This window comes from Mus caroli, unplaced genomic scaffold (assembly GCF_978045245.1).
Source record: "Mus caroli unplaced genomic scaffold, Mus_caroli_1 scaffold_12, whole genome shotgun sequence".
NCBI classification, from domain to species: Eukaryota; Metazoa; Chordata; class Mammalia; order Rodentia; family Muridae; genus Mus; species Mus caroli.
In genome coordinates this window covers 111,235,277-111,258,722 of record NW_028227267.1, presented here as the reverse complement: position 1 = coordinate 111,258,722, position 23,446 = coordinate 111,235,277, and positions in this window count along the sequence as shown.

The window sequence follows — 23,446 nt, the reverse complement described above, 5'->3', positions numbered from 1 at the left end:
CACAACCTGAGGAACCAAGTGATCAAACACAGGTGGGCATTCAGAATCAAACTGCAATGGCTGGAATGCTCTGCTGCCCTCAAAAGCAAATAAGTAAATTCTTCTTTCTCTAAATTTATCTATTAACCCAAACTTCCCAGAGATGTTTATTATACATAATTCTATAAGCTTCAACTCTCTTAAATTATTCTTTTTTTTCTTTTATCCACAAAATAGCTACTTCTAAGGTCACAAATAGTATTAAAGTGGACAATTTGAATGTGAATTCCACGTTCTTCTTCTTCTTCTTTTTTTTTTTTTTTTTCATGAAACAGTAGTTGGTATACTTGCTCACCCTGAGATTGAAGAACTTTTCTTTTTGACTTTTTGTCAGGAACAAATTCAAGTGGTTTTTGCTTGAAGTTATGAGTCCTTGTTTTTGGATTCCTTTCATGGTTCTTCAAAATGTTCGTTCCTGAACGTTGGAGTGCCTTAGGCTCCATCTGAGATTTTGTATATATATAAAACCTTTTCCTCAGTGAACATCCAATTTCATGAATGAGGAAACTTTGATAATAAAGAAAGCCACTAACTTAAAACTCCGACCAATACCTCCTCTTTAGAATTTTTATTGCCATGATTAATTAGTTTACAAGAATCTGTGGCTTACTTTAGTTGGTTGATAATGATATACATATTTGTTCTTTCATAACAGCACTAATAAAAATCACAAGAAAAATATTAAATAAATGTCAAAGAAGTGACAGCTGACATCATTAGGTATCTGATCTAAATTTGAAAACTTTTAGACTTTCTCAAGTGAAAAATAATAAATTATATTACATATATGATAGGAACTGCTGAGATTAACTAGCTGTTGAAGTGAAACATAAATGAAGTAAACATATAATGGGTAACATTATACATGATTAGCTAGGAATGGTTCCAATGATTTGTTGGGACCCAGTAGAAGAGAGAGTCAGGAATCAGGATAAAAACACATATCCTGAGGCATGGAAATAAAAAGGAACTTCGAAGACTTTTTATTCATTTTTATTTTTCCCATTACACACTCTAAAAGAGAAATTTTGCTTTGGGAGAAATCTAGAGGTGATTTAAAACACACAGAAGGCTGTGTGCTGGATATATGCAAATGTGATGCTATTTTATAAAAGACCTGAGCAAATCCAGATGTTGGTATCCACAGGGAGTCCCAACAACAAACAGCAACTAAAGGATGTCTGACCTAATCTTTGCCTTTTCCCAAGGTGAATCTCAGGTGCTGCTGAGGAGAGATATGAGCAACTCTATGGAAGCTGTAGGGACGCTGGCCATCTCTCAGCAGGGTAGTGTAGAACACAGCTGGGCCTTGTCATCCTTCAGAACTCCTGTTCCTCCAGTCAGGCCCTGCTGGCAAAGCTCGGCCTCAACCTGATGACTACTGGGCATAATGCCCTTTGTTTCCACCATCTTATGGTTGCCAAATCTTTTTCTTCTTTATCATTCCCTTATGGTGGAGACTTGCTGGTGTGCAGCAGACTCAGTTACTTAACCAGCTTCTTGTTGGTAGCGGGATATAGAACATTTCAGCTTTAAATATATCTGCACTTTAAATATATCTCCATGCAAAAGAGTAACCTAGTAATAAAACAACTTGTCTCCAACCTGTCACTAGGCTTCTCCTGAGTGACATTTGTGGGCAATCAGAAAATGGAACCAGAGGGATACTGCTTCTGATTTGTCTACATATAAGCAATGGGGTCAGTGTATTTGCCCTTATTATGTCCCTCCATAAGTGAAAAGGCAAGTGGTGTGAGAACACAGATATGGTACACATGCTGAAGTAACTGCATAAAAGAATGCTTGATTCTTAGGGGTAGTGGGCAAGTTACAACTGGTCAATAAATACCGCAAAGCAGTTATAAATAACATGATAAGAAAAAAAAAAAACAGCATGTGTAGATTAAAGTGTAGGATTTCTGATGAATGTAAGCAATGATGTGACCAGACAGTGCTCTGAAATAAATACCCATGAATATAAATCTCAGAGTAAGATAATGGAGCCCTCAGTAGTAATTAAAGGACACAAGGAGAAAGGTCAAATTGTTTCTCATAACTTGTACATTGATTGGGAGCTGAATTGCCTCTTTGCTCTGTCTTCATAATTTCAAAAACAAATAACTGGAGAACAACAACAACAAAAAGTTGTTACAATGAACAAACCAGGGCTGATCCCTAAGGTCAGAGCCCAAAGCATGAAAGACATGCTACTGATCGGCAGATTTTTCTGTTTAAAAGAACAAAATCAATTTCAAGTATTTTACTGAGTAGATAGATTTTCATGCTCCATTTATCCACAAGTCAATGGGTTAAATTTCTTGGACATTACATATTTACATTTATAAGCCCAATTACCCTTATGTTAACAGCCATTTAGAATTGTAGAGTTTTGGGTAAGTAGTTATTTTTTTTAGATGAAAGGTCTTGTCTCCATTTGAAATGTTTAAATATAATACAACATGCTGTTCCACCCATTTTCCTGGACACTTATTTACCTAAAAGTCCAACTAACAGAAGATCCATAGAGATCTGTACTGCCCTTCGAATGGATCTCTCTTTAGATATATTCAGGGATAATGTCTCTCTTGGACCACACAGCAAATGTGCTTTCACTGAATGATTTTGAGATGTTTTAGAATTACAAACTCAATTTGTTTCAGTATAAGCCATCAAGGCATTGGTTAGCATAGCCAGCAATACACCCAAGAATCTAAATAGATTTGATGCCTGTTTTATCTGGGGAATGTTTGATCTCAATGCTTTTAAGGAACTGAATTGAATTTCAGAAATTGGCATTTTTACATTGTTTGGATTGGTGTGGATTGGAACAAGTATATAACTTATTTAGACTGTGTCTTCAACTTGAAACAAAATACAATAAGAGCAGATGAGAGAAATTGAATGGAGGAAAAGAGGGGCTATGGATAAATTCAACTGCAAGGAATATATATATATACATATATATAATTATTTATTTATTTATTTATTTATTTATTTATTTATTTATTTTACAGTCCAGATGTTATTTCCTTCCTGGTTCACTATCTGACTGTTCCACATCCCATACCTCCTCCCCATACCACCAGATCTCTAAACTCTCTGGAGCCTCCAGTCTCTTGAGGGTTGGGTGAATCTTTTCTGAATGAACACAGACCCAGAAGTCCTCTTCTGTATGTGTGTTGGGGGCCTCCTATCAGCTGGTGTATGCTGTCTGATTGGTGGTCCAGTGATTGAGAAATATCCGGGTCCAGGTTAATTGATACTGCTTGTCCTCCTACAGGGTAACCCTTCTTCTCAGCTTCTTCCAGCCTTTCCGTAATTCAAAAACAGCGGTCAGCTGCTTCTGTCCTTTGGTTGGGAACAAATATCTATATCTGACTCAGCTGCTTGTTGGGTCTTTCAGAGGACAATCATGATAGGTCCCTGTTTGTGAGTGCTCCATAGACTCAGTAATAGTGTCAGGCCTTGGGACCTCCCCTTGACCTGGATCCCACTTTGTGCCTGTTGCTGGAACTTCTTTTCCTCAGGCTCCTTTCCATTTCCATCCCTGCAGTTCTTTCAGACAGTAACAATTATAGGTCAGAGTATTGACTGTGGGATGGCAACTCCCTCCCTCACTTAATGCCTTGTCTTCCTGCTGGAGATGGACTCTATAAATTCCCTCTTCCTGGAGATACAGAGACAAAGTATGGAGCAGAAACTGAATGAAAGGCCATTGAGAGACTGTCCCACCTGAGGATCCATCCCATGTACAGTTACAAAACACAGACACTATTGTGTATGCCAACAAGTGCTTGCTGACAGAACCCTGATACAGCTGTCTCCTGAGAGGCTCTGTCAGTGCCTGACAAATACACAAATGGATGCTCGCAGCCATCCATTGGACTGAGCACAGGGTCCCTAATGGAGGAGCTAGAGAAAGGACCCAAGGAGCTGAAGAGGTTTCCAACCCCACAGGAGGAGCAACAATATGGACCAACCAGTATCCTCAGAGCTCCCAGGGAACTAAACCATCAACCAAAGAGTACACATGAGAGGACCCATGGCTCCAGTCACACATGTAGCAGAGGATGGCCTTGTGGGACATCAGTGAGAGGAGAGGCCCTTGGTCCTGTTAAGGCTTGATGCCCCAGTGTAGGGGAATTCCAAGACAGTAAAGGGGGAGTGGGTGGGTTAGTGAGCAGAGGGAGGGGTAAGGGATGGGGGGTTTTCAGAAGGGAAATGAGGAAAGGGCATAACATTTAAAGTGTAAATAAAGAAAATATCTAATTTAAAAAATGTTCCCTCTTCCTAGTGTAGGGCATTTCATCTAAGGTCCCTCCCTTTGAGTCCTGATGATCTCCCAAGTGTCTGGTGAATTCTGGAGAGTCACCCAAATCTTCTACCTGGTGAGGTTACTTGTTTCCATTCTTTCTGCTGGCCCTCAGGGCTTCTGTCCTTTTCTCTCACCCAATACCAGATCTGGATCCCCTCTTCCCTTCCTAATTCCCTGTCCACTTTCCCTCCCACATCCCTGCTTCCTTCACCCCTTGTGGTTGCTTTCTTCTCCCTCCCAAGTGGGACTGATTTGGTCTCCCTTGGGCCCTTCAGCTTGGTGACCTTTTTGAGTTCTGTCGACTGTATCTTGGCTAATATCCACTTATTGTTGAGTATATACCATGAATGTCCTTTGGGGTGTGAGTTGCCTCACTCAGAATATTTTCTAGTTCCATCCATTTGCCTTTAAAACTCAGAATGTTCTCATTCTTAATATCTAAGTAGTATTCCATTGTGCAAATGAACCACATTTTCTGTATCCATTCTTCTGTTGTGGGACATCTGGGTTGTTTCCAGCTTCTGGGTATCACAAATAAGAACACTATGAACATAGTGGAACACGTGTCCTGTGGCATGGTGGGGCATCTTTTAAGTATATTCCCAACAGAGGTATTAAAAAAGTAAAGCATTTCTGGAAGAACGTTTTGGCTTACAAATTAAAATGTGTGTGTGTGTGTGTGTGTGTGTGTGTGTGTGTGTGTGTGTGTGTGGAAGATTTGGGTTTGTAAGTTGAAGTAAAGTTTGCAAATAAAACCTATATGTATATATACAAGTATATGACATAATAATCTACTATTCATGGATTAGTGTTTGCATCTAAAGTCTTACAGTAAAACTAAAATAAACACTTTGAAAAGCAAAACATATTTTTACAAAGCAAACTTTATACATAGGCAGTGAATGACAAGTGTATACTACACAGGACAGAAAGTATTTCTCTCTCAATATGAATAAATATGGGTAAAAGCACAGGAATTATAGACGCTAATAATTTCATATTTTGTCTGTGGCTTTTGGATCTTTTTTAAATTTACTTTTCATACAAACTCTTATAAGACATTAAAGGACAAAGGATATGTGAGGCAAAGTTGCATAGTTTCTTTCAGAAACATCAGTGCTAGAATTTTAGATTCGTAAGCATTGACTTATCCTATGGAATACAAATAGTAGCCTGACTCATCACCTTGTTAATACAGATCTCTCATGTTAGAGGTACCTGGTCCTTTAGTATATCTCTAATGGAACAAAAGTTCCTTAAGCCTTTCCTACTGACAGAGAGTACAAGTTTATCTTTGTTTCTTTATTTTAATTACATTTACTTATCTTTCTTTTATAGAGTTTTATATAACAAAAATAGAATCCTGTCTAGTTGTCACTGAATATATCCACTAAACACTCTACTATTTACCATATAAATCATTGAAGATAGCAAAAACCAAATCCTTAAGGTGTGTGGTACATTCTCTCATGTGCACTTAGATGAAGCATTTCAAACACCTATTGTTATTTGTGAACATTATATGAACCACTAGAGAAATCCCAGCCTGTTTATAAGGTCAGAAATGCTGAATAGGTGTGTGCGCACAAGCTTCAGCAAAGAGAAGCAATTTATTGAGAGGAGGAGCAGGATCCCAAAAGAGAAAAACAAGTTACTTAGCAAAAGCTATATGGAGGCACAGAGAAAGAAATGGATTTAAAGTACAATGAATAGGAGAGAATGACTGCATCTTAAGGGCCATAGACCAGACAGTTCAACACAGACTCAGCAATACAAAACTATGCTCATTCAGAGTTCAAGCTACGAGGGGGTCGTGTTTAGTTTTTGCTTTCTCTTTATTCTAATGTTGTTAGCTTACAGCTTTAAAGAATACAAATGCTGAATAAATCCACTATTTCCTTAAAGACTTGTTTATATTCCACTTCTATTATACTATGGTTCAAATAAGAAGACAAGTGGTTTATATTGACTTTGGTAATTGGGATGCTTTTCATTACCTGTGGTTAGAAGCCCATGAAGCTGCTGCTTCTGAATTACGTTCAATGACTTCATCAATATCCATCTGCTTAGCAAAAGCCACACCTAGAGGAAAAACAGGTCCCCCCCCCCATGGAAACTCTATGTTCTTGTATTCCGTAGAATCATTTCTTGGATTATGCTGCTTCGATGATAAAATTGTGTAAGCATAGACTATGTTGAGAATAATCATCAATCATACTTTGAGTCCTACTGAATTAAGTTGAGGTCATGATTGAAAGTTTCAATGTCCTTAGTATGGTGACTAATCATGGTTGTCAACTTGACCTCATGTGTAATCAACTAAAACTCAAGCTGCTTGTCATTCCAGTGAAGGACTTTTTTTTTTTTTAATTTGAATTAGGAAGACCTGCTCTAACTATGTGTGTTGGCCTTGGTGGCACGTTCATCTATGTCGTTTCTGGGACATTTCTTCTCTTATATGCAATTTATTTTTCAGTATTTCATCTCAGACTGAAGATCATCAGCCTTTCAGAAATGCCCCAGGCCTTGGGTGCCAGGTTGGTTCTGCTGACACATCCACATTCTGACACTTAGCAACTACTTTATACTCTCTAGTGCAAAATAGTCATAGTTGGAGAACCTGAGCTATATCCTATGAGCTGGTCTAATAAATCCCTTTTAGTGTGTGTGTGTGTGTGTGTGTGTGTGTGTGTGTGTGTGTTATCAGTTTTGTTCCTTTAACGACAACTGACTAATGCATACAGTGAGATGTACAGCTCTATCAGAGTTGGGAGAGATGTCTTAACTATATTTTCAGTTGCTGCCCTAAGAAGGAAAACCTTATTTTAAATTTTTGGACTTATAAATGTTGTACAGGAACGCATTTATTACAGTAAACCCAATTTTGTTCTTTCTCCAAAATATAATTTTTCTAGTATTTGGGTGAATATGCGGTAAAAGAACAAAGCAATATATAACCCATTGAAAGTTAGGAAATTGAAAATTTGAATTCCATTCACTATAATACCCTGTGTGAATGTAGTCTTTGTTTCATTTTCTGCCTGTTCAGATGGAAAATTCAATTTGTTTATCTATGATTTCTTACTTCTGTACCAAATTTTTTATACCCATGAAGCTAAATATTAATATCCTGCTTTCTGTTCTTGTAATTCACAGACCACGGTTGCACTCTCCAACAAAGGGTTTCTCACAAATTCTCCAGTTTAGTGGAAGCCTCCTTGTTTAGTTTCCTTTGCTGTCATTTTCCTGTACAAACATCGACTTTATTATTGTCTGACCATTATTTTCATTTCACCTAACCATATAATTCATTTAAAATTCTGCCCATTGTCTAACTTGCTTTTCAAATTTCATATCTTCCATCACATGTTCATAAATATAACTTTATAGGACTTCACTGCAGTTTTTGATGCAGTGTGTCCCTGAGGGAATCACAGTGAAGGGAGTCACTTATCTCTACCCTCTTCCATCCTTATGACTTACTGTGATGTTTCCTCCAGTGGCTCTGTGTGGCATGCTATGTTTTCCTCAGAAGGCCAGCAGTATAACAGTGCTGTAGTGCACTTTTCTCTTATGATCTGTGCCTCATCCTATCCTACCCAAAGCAATGTTTTAAATTTTGTGCTGCTATTGGGCCTAAATATTTGCAAATATGTCATATACAGTAATATTCTTGAAAAATCAGTTGGACTACATTGTTTCTTGAAAATATGATCAATACAACATGTGCTCTCTTTGGGGTTCAATACAAATATTAAGTTATAATGGTTAATCTTGTTTTCTGTTCCATGTTATTTATTTATAATGTGTGTTTATATGCATGTATGCAGATGTTAGTACATGCATGCTGAAAACACAATTACATGTCAGATAGCATAAGGGACTCAGCTCTCTCCTTCCACTGAGTAGGTCCCAGGGATACATCTCAGCTGATAATGATAGGGTAAACATTTATGTACCAAGCAAACTCACCTGAAGGTTTATGGTGGTAAATCTGGCAATCCAACTCTAAAGGATTTAGAATCAGCAGCAGAAGACACCCCTGTGGCTGGGAAGACATTTTTTTTTTAATTGAGGTAGAAATTCTCATGCTGAAAGTTGGTATCTAGAGTTCCACAGGAGATGAACAGGTAAAAGCAAACTGAGCAATGACATCCAGCTCTAGCTCCTAACTGGACAAACAATGTGAGCAGGTGCTTCTTATGTTTAACCATGGTTTCTCCACTCCCATGGGCTACATCAGCAACTTAGCAGCCAGACGAGTTGTCCTGCCTTTTATAGCCTTGGTGAGGTGTTTGGCCACACAGTCAGAAAAATTAACTAATGCACCTACAACCGCAAGTTGAGTTAAAGTGATTCTTCTGCTGATATTGGGCTTCGGGGACATTGCCTCCTCAGGGACACAAAGTATAGGATGTGTGAAGATAAAAAGGGCTCATAATGTTTCATGTGGTCTATTTTGTCATACTTTGAAGAACTTTGGAACATTTGGAAACAATGACATTGGTTGAATTTTTTTAAAAATCATTTTAAAAAATGACGGATATAATTAAAAACTCACATGGTTAGCCTTGGCAAGGTGGTACCACCATTAATCTCATAGAATTGACTGCATGGTGCATGCTATCTCTTCTGCTATATAAGTCCTATATATAAGGGCAGAGCTGGTCCTTATGATGTCTTTTGAAGTCAACAAATTATTATGAATTAAAAACAGTGAAACCAAGAAAATTATTTCTGTTCTTAAATGCAAATGAAAATGTTGGAAATATACTATACTATAAATATAATCAGGGGACAACTTTTAGGTGTGGATGTGTTTACTGCTCAAAATACAGTAAAGCCTGGGAAAATGGAACTAACAAATGAGGCAGGCTAAAGTCTCATGCAATAGCCAACTTTATTCACAAGAGTAAAATGCATGTGCTGTCTAGTTTTATGTCAACTTGCCACAGAAATTGAGTTACCTGAAAGGAGGAAATATTCAATTGACCAATACCTCCATAAGATCCTTATGTAACGTATTTTCTTAGTGATTGATGAGGGAGGGTCCAGATTATTGTGGGTGGTACCATCACTGGCTGGTGGTCCTGGATTCTATAAGAAAGCAGGATAATCAAGTCCATGGGAAGGGAGACACTAAACAGCACCTTATATATGGCCTCTGCATTACCTTCTGCACCCAGGTTCCTGCCCTGTTTGAATTCTTATTCTGACTTCTTTAAATGATGAACAGTTCTAAGGAAGTATAAGATTAATAAACCCTTCATTCCCCCAATTTTTTTTTTTTTTTGGTCATGATGTTTTGTCTGAGCATGAAAAACCTAAACTAATACAGGGTACAATCAAAAGGACAAGCCACATGTGGCTGACAAACTCCACCATGTGAGAAACCTATCTTTTCATAGAGAGAGGCACATATACAAATATTGATAGCCAGTTCTAAGGAAGTCTGATATAAACTCACTCATATCTGCTATACCTGAGAGGGGAATATAGGGACAATCAAAGAACAATTACATGTGTTTGAGGAAACTGAAGTCCCTAGATCGTTGGATTGTTTCTCACAAGCACTCAAAATTTCCCTCACATGACTCCATTCTTGGACCATGTTCCAATACTAGTCCATTCATTTCCAACTTGTTACTTATTCAGTCTCTTTGGCACTGTGCAAGTGAGTGTAGCTGCTCTGCAAGCTTCTGATGCCTGTTGTCAGAGTCTCTCACCAAACTCTAGAGGCATACTTTGACTTCTGCTGATTTTACTACAGTACCTGGCTTTAACAAGGGATCCGGGACTCTGAAATTAGGTCATCAGTGTTGCGTGGCAAGTACATTTGCCAACTGAGCCATGTCTTCAGCTTCAAATCATGCTTTCATTGCTATATACTTATTGAAATATGTTTGAGGTCTGCTCTACAGGAAAGAATTCACATCTCATACTAAAAATTCAGTCCCACAATAACAACTTCACTTATACAATGACAAAGAGACTATGTATGATACAAGGTCGGAAAGAGTGGATGGACACCTAAAGGCTGTCCTCTCTTCTCCATGAGTACAATGGCATGTGTGTGGTTCTGTACCCATACAGACAAATACACAAATGTGTCCACACATGAGTGCATGCACACAAACGTGCACACACACACACACACACACATGCACACATATGTGCACATACACACACATGCAAACACACACACATGTGCCCACAAACACACTGTAACAGAATTCAAGAGAAACAAAAGATTGGGGAGTTAGAGGACCCAGTAAAAAAGCTCCCACTTTTGTTTTCTTCCAAAGGACATGATAGGCTTGTCAAATTTCCTTTTAAAGAACTATGTTTATGAATATACACTGCTTCTCCTAATAAATTTGGTCACATGATCCTCTTTTCAGTGGTAAAGAATGAGTATAAAGACTCATGAGTGCTCCGAGTAATGAGACAACAGGATTGTAAAAGGCTTCACATAAGTGGATAATCTCTATCACTTGCTCCTGTGCTTAGGGAATATCTCAGAAATGGAAGGGAAAAAAGTATCAGAACCAACGAATGGGGTGTGGAACACTGACATCTGGCCATCTCATTGCTGTTCCATTCTTGCATTCATAACCCCTGTACAATGTCCACCTGACTTCGGGCTCATAGGGATCCTTCTACAGAAACAAGAGTTCATGGAGGCCCCTGCCCTCTTTAATAAGCTGGTATTCATTTCAAGGTCAGCGAATGAGGGAGAAAAAGATTTTCTTTGATAGTCTAGCCAATAGTGTGGTACATATTCTCCAATAACTGGGCCCTTATCCATTCTACAATCAATACAAATGAATTTCACTAGGTTAGAAACAATAAAACATCAATATAGAAGGTCTGTCAGATATGTAGACAAAGGTAAATAATGAATGTATATGTAGAACACAATAGATGGTAACTGATAGCTATGATATAATTAGACTGTGAGCATATATAGAATCAATTAGAATAGAAATCTATATATAAAATTAATACATATCAATACCTTTAATACAATAGTATTACATGTTTAACTTACTTCTACTGATAATACCCATTGACATAACTTGGGATAAGGTGTTCTGTATTTAGAATACAGATTTCTGATTATTTAATTTAAAAGAGAGAGATTATTCTGGACTGTCTAAGTGACCTCGATACTATTATGTGGATTCCTAAAACTGGAAGAAGAGGAGAGACTAGTCAATGGTTGTAGCTGTAAAAGAGACAGGAAAACACAATCATGTTAGGAACTCAAATCAAATTTGTTCAAGTGTAGTGCATTTCATTTAAACATAAGAGCTGGTTATTTATTTGGGATAAAATGTAGAAAAGATTCAAAATGTAAAAATTCCCCAACTATTTTCTTTAAACAGTCCTGACTGGGATTAGAAGCTGGTGCGTTAGTGACTATAATCTCTTCTGACACACTAGTGACCAAACTCCCTGCTGCCATTTGTTGCTGATTATCCCAAAAGTATTGACTCTGATATCTGAACAAAAGTGTTTATCCTCAAACTTCCTGCCTTTACACTTATGACAGAAAACCAGACAGACACTGTGTAGGACATTTTAACTAGAATGAGAGGCAGAGTTCTGAGAAGTCCAAGTGACTGCTCTGCTGAAGTTTTAGAGACTAGAGAGCTTGCAACATAATACAGTCAAGGTGCCTGATGGAAATCTAAATGTCATCCACTACTTCATAAAGTCAGGATAGTCCAAAGCCATGCAGGCCACAGGAAACTGCACTGGCAGTTAGTTACCCTCACCTGCCTGTGCTGGGAGACCTGAGGACAAAGGTGGACGAACCAAAAGAAAACTAGGTTAATGGACTCTTCTCCACGCTCTTCAATGGCTTGGAAAGTGAAAGCACAAGGGACGGGCCCAGACATAACCACACTTTGCTCCTGCAATGGAACTGAGGTCAAACACAAAGTAAGAAATAGAATGCTCCCCTGGTGCTCAGCCACTTCACCAAACAAAGAGAGTCAGGGAAATATCAAACAGCTTATGTAACTGCACAGTAGCATAGTTCTCTTCCAAACTAAATGTTACCTCAATAAATGACAAAACTAAGAAGTTCTGCCAATATAAAAATTTTAAGAAATTAAAGACTCTCTATCTCTTAGTTTTTATTGTAGGAATACACATTTTTTTTATTTGTGTTAAAAAATGCACTGATGAATACTACCCGAAATCGATGGCTATTTTGATTTAGTTACGAACTTTGAATTTCAACATGTAAAATTGAACTCAGAGTTTCAGACTGTCTTACCAAAGGAAAACAGTGCAGAGAAGGAAGGAATGAGAGAATGAGTTCCAGATTGATCACATAGAGGATGCAAACAGGAAGTACCTGCCATCCTCAGCTCTAGCTGTCACCTGACACAAGCTGGAAGGCACCTGAGAAGAATGAAGCTCAACTGAAGAATGCTTTGTGGCAGTGTCTATGAGACATTTTTATAAACTCTAATGAGAATATGAGGTTCCACTCTGATGTGGGCAGTGCCTTGTCCAGGCACGTGAGCCAGTGTTGTAATAAAAAAAATGTATCCCAGACAGCCAGTAAGAAGAATTCCTCACTGGCTTCTGCTTCTAGGTCCTTTGTTGAGTTGCACCTTGGCTTCCTTTGATGATGGACTGTCTGCTCAAGACTAAAATGAACCATTTGCTTTAGGTCATGGTGCTGATCACAGCACCTGGAAGCAAACTAGAAAACTTAATATAAAGCTGTTTAAAAGCTAAGATTGAAAGTTCAAAGTGCGATAAAATATAGGTCACTTCCTGTCTACCTTCCAAGTGTTGCAGGAGCAGCAACATTTACAAATGTGGTTGGAAGTAAATAAGTGAAATACTCTATGAACTTACAGTAAGCTTTCTTTGTCAGTGTGGCAGGTTTCAGCAGGAAAATTTGGTACTCATGACACTTTCTGATACAAGATTTTAGCATCAATGCATGCAAATAATAATTATCAGAAATCATGGAGCAAATGAAAGAAACAAAGCATATAATCACAGACTTCAGCATGTCAAGATAAGACTGCAACATGTCAAGGAGTTAAAATTAATTGCATAATGTAAATGGAATTATTCACACCTATTATCAAATAATAATAGGTAACTATTTTGAGACTTTTCCATGGTGCTAAAGTTTTAAAACAGAAAAAAAAAATACCTGCTGTATTGTTACAGATTGTATTACTTTTATCGTTAAATTTTTATTGAATACAAAGCTCCCTTCTTTTTGAATTTTATGTGACAAAATTATGCCCATGAGGAGGGAATGGAGAACCCAGAGGATTTTTGGTGTCCTATTATACCTTCTTTAAACAGGATGAGCTACCAAATATGGTGCTAAGCTGAACACAAGCAAGGCCAAGTGTCTCTCCTATCTCTGTCCAATCAGAACTGAGGTTACTGCTAGCTATCACCATGCCATCCACAGAGATTTTACATAGACTTTAGGTATCTAAATTCCAGTCCCTGGCTTTGTGTAGAAAACATTTCTCACTATTTGACCCACTTTCTCAGCCCAAGAAAAATGTCTAATATGAAATATTTGAGACAGAGAAAGAAAGGATGTGTATTTGGTAGATATAGATAGGAGAGAAACTCTGTTTGAGGAAGGGAAACCATAATGAGGATATATTGCATTAAAATATATTTCTTCAATATGAAAAAAAGAAGTGTTTGACCTTAAGTGATTTTTTTTTCATGTGAACGAGGTTATCCTATTTTCAATGCAGTTAACAGTAGGAAGACAAAATATCTGATTAGAAGCACATCACCTAGAAAAGTAAGATGGTCACTAGGAAAACCAACATGTTCCACAATAAGAAGTGCTGATTAATCACTAAGAGTTTCCTTCATTATTAACTTACTTCTTGGCTTACAACAAATTACATAGTCATCTGCTATAAAATCTGGTTTTTGTTTCTATCTACTCCCTGTATTGCTTCAGGAGTTCTTCATGGAGTAACTAGGTTTACACAGAAACTATGCTGCCTTTAAATTTAAAGATTTCTGGGACTGGAAGATGGCTCCTATGTAAATTTCTGGCTTTGTAAACATACGGACCTCAGCTTGATCTCCAAAATACACCTAAATCACCATTTCTGGCGATTCTTGTTTGTAAGTCAAGCCCTGAGGAAGCAATGGCAAGAAGATTTCTGTGACTCATCAACCATTCAGTCTAGCCTAGATACTGAGTTCCAGAGAAACTGAAGCCCACATGGTACATAGCATTCCTGAGATTGTCTATTGACTTCCATGAACACTTCCATAAATAGGCATGAACACTCATGTGCATATGAAACAGCCCGCAAGTGTGCGCGTGTATGCGCGTGCACACACACACACACACACACACACACACAAATACACACACACATTAAAAATACCATAAAAACCTAACATCCACACAAATAATATTTTCAAAAATGAGTGAGTTCTAATTATAGAACAGGATAAAAAGTCTGAGTGTAGAATATTTTAGACTGCTGCTCAATATATCAGCATCTCTGCTCTTCTCTCGTGTGTTTTCCTGAATTTTTCCAACTATGTATGTGTTCTAGTGTTTTCAAATGACTGTTAAAATAAGAAACAGATTCTTTTGGAAGATTAAATTTGAATTTACAGATGAGAGTACCTTATCACCAAAATCTGTCCCTTCAATTAAAGCCTTCAACATTCCACCCTACATATTTTGCGGGTGTGAAACTCTGGAGATGCCAAATGAAGTCAGAAAATACCTCGGAATTCTAGCAATCAAAGTGAAGGAATTTACATTACTTAAAAGAAGGTTCAAACACCAATATCTTCTAAATTTTTCACATACAAAATTCATAATTAGATTGATTTATAAATTTATTTTTAATTGAGAATTTCATACATGAGTACTGTATTCAAAACATTGTCAACCCTTCCTGTAGCCTTAATGTTCTCTCAACTCTTTCTGAAATTTATGACCTCTTCTTTCTTAAATGTGCTTGTGTGAGTGTGCATATATTTATCTGTGCATGTGTGTAAAAAAAACAAAACAAAAAAAAAAAAACACATCACCTGCTCCAGCTTTTCCATGACGTATCATCAAAAGCACCAGACCACAGCTCCTTGATGAAGGATGCCTGAGGCAACACTTTGAAGTTCAATACTAAATAAGAAAGAATGGTAGATAAAAAGAATGAAATGAGAAGTGTGCAAAAGTTCCCAGCATTCCTAGGTCTGAGACTTGGGGTAACAGAGGTAAGTGCTCCTTTTGGAAAGTTTTTTTCATTTTCTTTTCACATCTTCTCTTTCAAAGATGTGACAGAACACCCGTACTAAAAACTGAAATTGGAAATATACTGCATTTTACAGCAATGTAATACACCCAGCCACACCACTAAAAGAATGGTAATCTCTGAAGAGGCTCTTGAGTAAGAAGGGAAGAGATACCCAGGCAACATACGTTCAAATCTTGACACAAAGTCACAAAAAAATAGTGAAATGGGGACATATGAGACCCATGACTCCTCTGTGTTTGAAATGACTCTAAATAATGTAAATAATCAAGGAAACAAAAGGTAAACTCATTTATAAAAACAAACATCATTTAGATATAGTGGGTTTCCCAAAGGGCAACTCAAGGATAGATAAAAGAATGATATATTTCAATGCTCAAATCAAAATAACAGTTGTTATTAGTACCATTAGCAGCCTCATTATCCATGTTTCAAAACCAATCTAAGTGTTAGTTGATCGATGGATAGAAAAATCAAAATTTAGACAAGGTATAGGATAGCATTTTCTTTTTCTTGTCAACGTAGCAAAATGTGGATTTATGGGGAAGGAAGAAACCAGAATTGAGGCCTGTAGGCAAAACCTGCAAAGTGTTTTCTGGTTTGATCACCAATTTGGTATCACTCACCAGAGGTGGCAGTGCCACCATAGAGCTGTTAGTTTCTGGATACTATAAGGAAGCAAGCTGAATATACCATAAGGAGACAGCTAAAAAGAATCCTTCCTCTAGGGCCTCTACTTTGGTTCCTGTCTCCAGGTTTCCATCTTGAATTTCTTTCCTGACTTACTTTGATGATGGACTAATATGGGGCGGGTAAAAAAAAAAAAAAAAGCAAAGTAAACTTGCTCCTTTTCAAGTTGCTTTTGGTCATGATTTTTTCATTACAGGAATAAAATCTCTAGACACACACCTAAAAGAGAATGTCACTCTTAAATAAGATCGAGTTTGTGCAGCTGCCAACAACATAGATGACCCCAGAAGATCTTTAACTAGGTGAGACAATTAAAACATACAGTGTTATATCCTGCAAAATTTCATGTACTATGAGAATGTATAAACATTGATCTCATAAACACAGTAGATGGCAATGTCTTTGTCAGTGAATGGCCCTTGAGAAAATGGAGAAAATGGAGAAAAAGTATTTATGGGGAAGGTTGATACATAATTTATTGGCTTGATTGTATTAAACACTACAAAATGCTATATATGTATATAAAATATATGCCACAAATGCATGCAATTCTCTTCTTAATTATGCTTTTATTATTATGAGACACAGTATAGTAAACTGGATAGATGACTTAGAAAGTAAGAGTGTCTACTGCCATAACTTGCAGGAAACCCTGCAAGCATTACAGCTGGCAGGAAACCAATCCAGAGGACATTAAGGATGAAATTCAATTTGATTTTCATTTTCTTTTCTTTTTTTTAAAGATTTATTTTATTATTTTACATAAGTACACTGTAGTTGTCTTCAGACACACCAGAAGAGGACATCAGATCTCATTATGGGTGGTTGTGAGCCATCATATATTTGCTGGGATTTGAACTCAGGACTTTTGGAAGAGCAGTCAGTGCTCTTACCCACTGAGCCATCTCTACAGCCCCTGATTTGTGTTTTCTTGATGACTAAGAATTGTGAACATTTCTTTAAATGTTTCTTGGCCATTTGAAAATTCCTTTGTTGAGAATTTTCCATTTAATCTCTGTGCCCCCCACTTTTTTTTTTTTTTTTTGATACAGGGTTTTTCTGTATAGCCCTTGCTGTCCTGGAACTCACTTTGTAGACCAGGCTGGCCTTCTGTGCCACATTTTTAATTGGGTTATTTGGGCTGTTGGTGTCTAACTTCTTGAGTTCTTTATAAATTTTTGATATTATCCCTTTATCAGATGTACGGTTAGTGAAGATCCTTTCCCAGGCTGTAGGCTGCTGTTTTGTCCTACAGTGTACTGTGTATTGACAGTGTACTTTGCCTTACAGAGCCTTTGCCATTTCATGAAGTCCCATTTATCAATTGTTGATCTTAGAGACTGAGCCATTGGAGATTTACTCAAGAACTTATCTCCTGTATGGATGCTCTCAAGGTTATTTCCCACTTTCTCTTCTATGAGATTTAGTGTACCCAGTTTTAAGTTGAGTCCAATTTACTTGGACTTGAGTTTTGTGCAGAGTGATAAATATGGATCTATTTTTATTCTCCTACATGTAGACATCTGGTTACACCATCATGATTTATTGAAGATGCCTTCTTTTTTCCATTGTATGGTTTTTGTTTCCTTATCAAAAATCAAGTGTCTGTAGGTCTGTGGTTTGATTTCTGGGTCTTTGAATTGATTCCATTGATCAACACTTCTGTTTCTGTACCAGTACCATACAGTTTTTATCACTATCACTATTGCTTGGTAGCTTGAGATCAGGGATAGTGATTCCTACCAAAGTTCTTTTATTGTTTTGGATAACCTGGGTTACTTATTTTTCCATATGATGTTGAGAATTGCTTTTTAAAGGTTTATACAAATATCACTGAGATTCCATCTTACACTGGTCAGAATTGGTAAGAACAAAAACTCACGCTGGCAAGATGTGAAGCAAGGTGAGCACTCCTCCATTTCTCGTGGGAGTACAAACTTGTGCAACCACTTCAGAAATCAATTTGGTGATTTCTCAAAATCTGGGAATATCTTACCTCAAGACATGCTAAACTCCTGTACATATATCTAAAAGATGCTCTACCATTCCATAAATACATTTGCTCAACTGTGTTCATAGCAGCTTTATTCATAATAACTAGAATCTGGAAACTACCAAGAATTCCATCAACAGAAGAATGGAAAAAGAAAATGTGGTACATACATATATACAAATAAATACTATGTGGCTATTCAAAACGAAGACATGAATATTGCAGACAAATGGGTAGATCTTAAGAATATCATCCTGAGTAAGTTACCCCCATCCCAAAAGGACATGCATGGAATGCATTCACTTGTAAGTGGATATTAGCCATAAAGTATAGGATACCTGTTGTGGATAGGCCTGGGATTAATTATATTTGATGTTAATTCTGTTCTCCTGTGAATGCATAGGAACAATGAATGAGTCAGCACTCTGGTGATTTCCTCTGTAAACCTGCTTCCCACCTTAATTTGTAAAATAAGGAGAGCTGATGATTGGTCAGATAAAAGGGAAGGTGGAGCAGAAGGTAGAGAGAGAAGAAGAAGTAAATGAAAGAGGGAGAGGGCACAGAGGAGGAGGAAGAAGAAAAAAAGCAGAGCAGAAGCCCGTGGCCTGGAGAAATCTCAAGTTCTAAAGGGTCTCATAGATGTGGAAGATGGTAGTGTAGTGGTAGATCTGCCCAATGTAAGTGCACAGCATGTATTCATATTAATTGAGTCATGTTTTCATTGCCGGGACATATTTGGGTTGGAGAGTTTTACTGAAACAGATACCCATGCTATAGTCCACAAATCCAAAGAAACTAAAGAAGAAGAAAGGCACAAATGAGACTGTTTAACTCTCACTTGGAAGGGGGAATAAAATTGTCATGAGAGGTAGAAAGAGGGAGGGAACTGGGTGGCAAAGGGGATAGGGAGGGTCATGGAAGAGTTCAAGATCAGGTGTTGGGAGGGACAAAAAGGATGGACAGATGGCCATGAGAATGAATAGAAATCTTCAACTGATGGGTGTGAGGAGGTAGGGAGCATCTTCAGAAGACAGAGACCTGGGATAAGGGAGATGCTATAAGAATCAATGTGAGTGTCCTTAGCTGTGACTTAGAGCATTGAGGATTTGGAATCCGAAGAGGCCACCTCCTCCTCAATGGAGGAATATGGACACCAACCCACCCACAAAACTTTCTACCCAAAATGTATCCTGTCTACAAGAAATGCAGAGAGAAAGGATGGAGCAGAGAGTAAAGAAATGTCCAACTAATAACTAGACCGAACTTTAGACCCATCTGATGGGCAAGCACCAATCCTTGACACTAGAAATGATACTCTCTTATGCTTACAGTCAGGAACTGATTCAGACAGATGAAGACATCCATAGCCAAAAAGTGGATGCAGCTTGAGGATTCTTAGGGAAGAATAGGAGGAAGGATTATAGGCCCTGAAGGATATAGGAACCCCACAGGAAGAACAATAGTCAACTAACCTAGAACCTTAGGGCTCTCAGAGTTTGAACCAGCAACCAAAGAACATATGCGGGCTGGACCTAGGCCTCCCTGCTCATATGTGCAATTTGGTCTTAATGTGGGTCCTGAACAACTGATGTGGGGCTATCCCACAAGCTATTGACTGTACATGGGATAAACTCTTCTATCTGGGCTGACTTGAGTGGCCTCAGAGGGAGAGAACAAGCCTAGCCTCACAGAAACTTGATGTGTCAGAGTAGGAGCATAGCCAGGAGGCCTCTACCCACTCAGAGAAGAAGGGGAGAGGGATGCAGGAAGGATTGTGGAAAGGGGTGACTGGGAGGGAGCATTGGGCAGGATGTAGAATGAATAATAGTTAAAAATAATAGTTAATAATAATAATAATAAATGTAAAAGGGGGAAAGGAAAAATGTTTTTGTTAGCTCATATTAAGCTTCATATGAATCTTTAAACCCCAGAATTTTGAAGAAGAAATCACTGCTATATAAACAATAGCACTGTGTTTTAATGTTACAAATGTAGAATAGACTTTAACACAAGATGCTAGGTATTTTTGTTAAAAATTTAAGGACATAGCCATTTATATTACATCGATTCTGAATGTTACTATTTCTTGAGAGTATGTTTCCTATACTTTTGAAAATGAAAATGAAACTTGACCTAAAATATTTGACAAACATATATGCTCATATATGTATGTGTGTATAGTAATACATATATTACTGCTTTAACATTTTTACATTTAAAGATATAAAGATTGATATTTTTGAAGGTAATTCATTGTACTTAATCTAATAATATATTTCAATGAAGGCTAAACTTTTTATTATTAAAAATAAAATAAAATAATTTTAGAAGAAACTTAAAGAAAAATGAATAAAATTTGTGTGAGCACAATTTTAGCCAGTGCTGAATAAAAAAATTCTAGAGCTTGACCAAGCAGTTTATTTTTCTTACAAATGTAAAAAGAGTAAGATTTTTGGAAAGAATGTTTTCACCTGACAATTACCACAGTAGGCTTTAGGCATGGGTACATAGAAACTACCCTTGTAAAGTCCATCTCTATAGCAAGACACCTGTGACTTTCATTGCAGGAATGGGTGCTCTTGACAGAGAAAGAGTGTTCTGGACAAGCGTCTAGGGAGTACGGGTTTGTAATGAGGATAAGTGCCAAGCACACTGGGAAATGCCACACGCACACCCCAGTGAAGTCTGCTTGGCAGGCTGAGAGGCCTGGAGGCGCTCACAAAGCAAAGAGTTTCACAGAAACTCACCTCCTGGAGCGTTGGCATTCTCATTAACCTGTATACTCATACCCTATTCCCGAGTTAGTCTGGTGTATGGATCCACGTGCTCTCCTTTAGTATTATCTTATTATAATTGCCTTTTAAGATTGAATTCTGACATAGCTAAACCTTTGCCTTTGTTCCAATGTCCTAGAAAGTCCTTGAGCTGACCTTGGGCTTGGAATTCAATGTTGCCTATTCAGTGACATTCAGAATTGCCTCTGGTATTACACTATCACTTAGAATAAAAGCCAAGTCTCTCCCATGTACAGGAATTTACAATGGTTTAGGAAGTAGATTGGGCTGTGGTTTTAGGGTAATGCATTATTCATGAGATGGTTAGCTAGAGTAGAACTCCCTAATTAGAACCATGACTTGGGTGTGAAAGCCTTGTCCTTACACCTGGCTTCTAAGACTATACCTGACCTTAGATAGGGCTGATTTTGTCTCAGTTGTTTTATTGCCCAGTTCCTGCCAGTCTTTGTGTTTACATTCCTCTGTTTTGTGTAAGAGTCATTAAGCATCCGATAACATCATTTGTACCTTGCCGATGTGTCACCTAACTTCCCTATTTTCTTCTGTATAAAAAGTTTGATGCTCAACTTGACAATTTACATTCAGATTTTACACAATCTCGCGTGTTGGTCTGTCTGTCACTCCCCAACACCTTGCCCACCTGTGACCAGAGACCCGTTCCCAGAGGGTCTGTAGCAGATAAGGATGGGTTATATTGCCTGAGAGAATTGCTCAGGCATTTGAGGAATTTGATAAAGGCATGTTCCATATAATAACAACAGTCCAACAGGTTGTCAGACTTCATCCACTGTAGCATTCTTGATGAATAAATGCCGTTTCCTTCCTTTGAATAAATGTCTACTTGTATAACAATTCTGGTTCCTCTAATATTTTGTGTCTTGTTAAAAAAAAAAAAAAAAAGCTGTACTCTCGATAATCCTGATATCCTGAGTTCCACATGCTCATATTTAAAATAAATAGGAAAATTTAATAGTGATATAAGAACCATGAGTAAAACAATCCAAGGGCATTTATTTATACTCATATCAATGCCTTAAAAAGAGTCAGTAAATATTTATTATCAATATTACAAATTATTGTGCAGGAGACTATGAAATGAGAAGACTCTAAAGTGAGAAAACAATTTTCCAGATCTGATTTATGTTGTCAGTTAGATGAAGTTGAGTTTACAAAGCTCATCTCTATTTTTTCTGTGTCAAACTAAATCTGAATGGTTCTAACTCCTTTCAAAATTTATATTGCTTTGTACCAAAAACAGAAGAAAAGTACAATGTATTTTCCTATAAACTATGTACACATATTTAAGTAATGTGTTTTTGATATTTTTTAATCTTTCCATTAAGAATTTAAAAATGCCCAAGTAGCAGTTTTTTTTTTCCCCAAAAACAGAAATTAACACTTTCTTTTCATTGGCAAAATTAACCTTCTGGTAGTGATTCATGTAATGGGTAATTATGGTACAAGCAGGAAATAATTCCTCAGTTTTTTAACATGGTCCTCAAATTCTATGTGACCTAGAAAAGTATAGTGGTTAAGAAACGGCTCCACGTATTAATGGTAATATAGAGTGTGGATTCCTCTCTTTACCATACTCTGAGTTGACACTCACTTCCATCCACTTCCTGAAAATGCTTGGTTATTTCTTTTGACATAATGTTTCTTAGTCAGTCTGTACTGCTGCACACAGTAGTCCTTCTTTGTAATTTTAAAGAATGATTTACATTTGCTGGCTTCATAGCTATACTATTCTTCTTCCGTATAATCACTATTTGTGTGTATAAGTTGTGGTGCATATAATAGATTTATTTCTCTTTCTCTCATTCTTCTTCCTTTCTATTTTCTTCCTTCTTACATGCAGATGTCCACACCACTTTATGAAGCAAAGAGTCATTTTATTTTATTTTATTTTATTTTATTTTATTTTATTTTATTTTATTTTATGGTGAAATCCCATGATCATTTTATAACAAGCACTCCTTTAAAGGTACTTTATCCCTTTTTTCCCCATCTCTTGCTAATTCTGCATTCCATGTTTCTACCAGAAGGAGATGAAAAACATCCCTAGTTGTCAAAAATGCTGCCTCACCAGCTTGATAGGAGTCTTACTCACTGTTACTCCGTTATTTCTTCCAAAAGTCCTTCCTACTCCATAACCCTCTAAGATGGACATTTATGAACTAACATCTCTAAATGGTTCAAGGCTAGCCTTGGTAAATCTGGGTTTCACCAACCTTTTCCTGAATTATGGTCTAGCAATATAGACAAGGCCATTTGGTCAGTAAAAACTTGACATTATACAGGCATGCCATCCTTGTTTTTA